Here is a 2668-nt window from a genome sequence, read left to right as displayed (position 1 = left end):
ATACACTAATTCCACATACGGGTACGTCATTTAATGTCTTTTAGACATATAATATATTTTAGAGAAATTAAATTTTGTGTACTCACTTATACGAGTACKCCTCAATTTGTCACCAAACGAGGGTATTAGCACAATAAAACTAACAGCTTTCAAAGTTATACTCGGAAATAATAGGTTCGTATAAACTTTTCTAAAATTCCATGAAGATATTTTATCAAATAAAAGAGTTTGCCATAGTCTGTTAAACAATTTCTTTGGAGATTTTAGCTTGAACATAAATCCGGCAAATTCAATTTCTCTTATAGTCGCCTTCTGCTTCAATACAGGTTTTTGTATGGTCCAGAAGCATGTTGAACGAGTCTTTCAGCTCGCTGGCTGATGAGATGGTGCAGGACTTTTGAGTGGGCTCTACGTCTGCATAACGCTTTCCTTTCATGGGAAAAATGCATTTTTCCGAAAAGAAAGAAGTCGCACGTTGTGATACCAGGTGAATACGGGAAGTGGTTAATGGTTAAAATGTGATTTTTGGTTAAATAATCGTCCTTCGAATGTTGGATTCTGAGCAATTTTTGGTCGTCAGTCAATTTGTGCGGAACAAACCGTGCACACACCTTTCGTAAACCCAAATCTTCGGTCCAAATGCAATAAATTGATGTTTTGCAGATGTGCAATTCCATTTCTATGAATTCAAATGATGATTTTGGCTGATTTTTGATGAATTCAGACACAGTTTAGATGGAATTTCCAGTGATCACGCATTTTGATGGATCCACATGTTGATCGTCATTTATGTCCGCACGACCACTTTGAAACGTTGAAACCACTCGTGCGTTCTGCTACGAGATAGGCAATCATCGCCAGAAACTTGTTTCATCAATTGAAAGGTTTCATTAAAAGTTTTCCCCATTTATAACAAAATTTAATGTTGGCTCTTTGTTTGAAGCTCTTTTTCGCACCGATGACATAAACATACTGACACTTTAAACGCAATAACTTCACTTTCAAGTTATGAAATGAAATGAAATGAAATTTTCACTGAACAATCGATAAAAATTCTAACGCAATAGTCGATATACAGATGACGCCACCAAGGGGCGCTAGATCAAAAAGTCTTGTTTACTTTCGAACGCATCTTTTACTATGAAAGACAGGCGAACGGTTTAGCGGTGAAAGCAAAGCACAGTATGCCAGCCAATCAGGAGGATAGTGTAGTCAAGGGGTTTTTTATATAATGGAGTAAATGCTATTTATTTAATAGAAAGAGTCAAATTAAAATAAAACCGGAAGTCAATTGAATACCCCGCACCGAGGAACTGTATCAACACTAAACCGACGTTCTCCTTCATCATTATGCTATGCCATGTAGCAAGGCCAACTTCGTAAATAATTTTTTTTTTAAGTCCTGCTATCTTATCAATCTCATTCGTATCTAATTTTGATCTTGACTGAAAAAAAGTATAACTTGGCAGTGCAGTTTGATCAAATTTTAATAAAATTCCTACCTGAAAAATTTTACAAAAATATTTTTTTGGCTATTAAATTGTTTTTATCGGTTTTGTCACTTTTTCCTTAAATGAATATTTTAGCTCCGGTTTCTTATGCCCCGTATTTCGTAACATAATATAACGACCTTATCTATATTTGAGTAAGTTTGATCCCTAAACTATTAGGATTAGTTCTTAGAGTTTATTTTGTATTAGAGATGTAAGGATTCATGCTTCAGAAGGTATTTGTTAGATTTCTACAAAGTTTCATACGAAACATTCCATATATGGTAGTCCGAAATTCAAGCTCAACTACGGCTGCTTCTGAAAAATTTGTATTTTAGCAAATTTTGAGGATTCCATTTCATCGAAACAATTTTGATAGTTTTTTTGCTTCTTATCTTAGTAATAGAATTCAACAAGTCATATTTAACGATACTCTTTCCGACATAATCAATGTTCCTTCAGGACCATCCATCCATCCATCTTGGACCAATTCTGTTCTTGTTATTTATTAATGACATATCATCTGTTGTTAAGTTATCAAAAGTTTTATGTAAAACTTTTTAAATCATTCACCTCGAATAGCGAAAGATGTCAGTTGCATACAGACTTAAAAAACCTAGTTTCTTGGTGTGTTAGAAATGACATGCCATTGAACCTTAAAAAATGTAAAACGATGTGCTTTTCACGTAGACCCTACTTCATACGTAATACAAAACTTTAGGTTGGAGCAAGTATGCAGTTTTGTTGACTTGGGAGCAACTATGGACCCCAAACTCAATTTTAATCTTCACACATCTTTCATGGTTTTTAAAGCTAAAGGTGCTCTTGGTTTCGTTAAACATTGGTCTAAAGAATCTAGTGATCCGCTTACCACAAAAATTCTTTTACATCTTTGGTGAGGCATATATTAGAGTATGCTTCCGTGGTATGGAACCCTCGTTATCAAGTTCATTCTGAGAAAATAGAGTCCGTTCAAAAACAATTTTTACTTTTTRCCTTAAATCATTTGCATTGGGATTCCAATTTAAATCTTCCCCCTTACACTAACCGTTTAAAGCTTATAAATCTCCMWRCASTCGCTAGTCGTAGGGAAATGCTTGGTATAATATTTCTTGTAAAACTCATCAATGGGTCAGTCTGTAGCCCATCTCTCTTGTCTGATATTAATTTTAACATTC

This window comes from Bactrocera latifrons, unplaced genomic scaffold, assembly GCF_001853355.1.
Source record: "Bactrocera latifrons isolate USDA-ARS-PBARC rearing strain unplaced genomic scaffold, ASM185335v1 scaffold_61, whole genome shotgun sequence".
NCBI classification, from domain to species: domain Eukaryota; kingdom Metazoa; phylum Arthropoda; class Insecta; order Diptera; family Tephritidae; genus Bactrocera; species Bactrocera latifrons.
The sequence above is the reverse complement of the archived record's forward strand: the minus strand, read 5'-3'. Positions refer to the sequence as shown.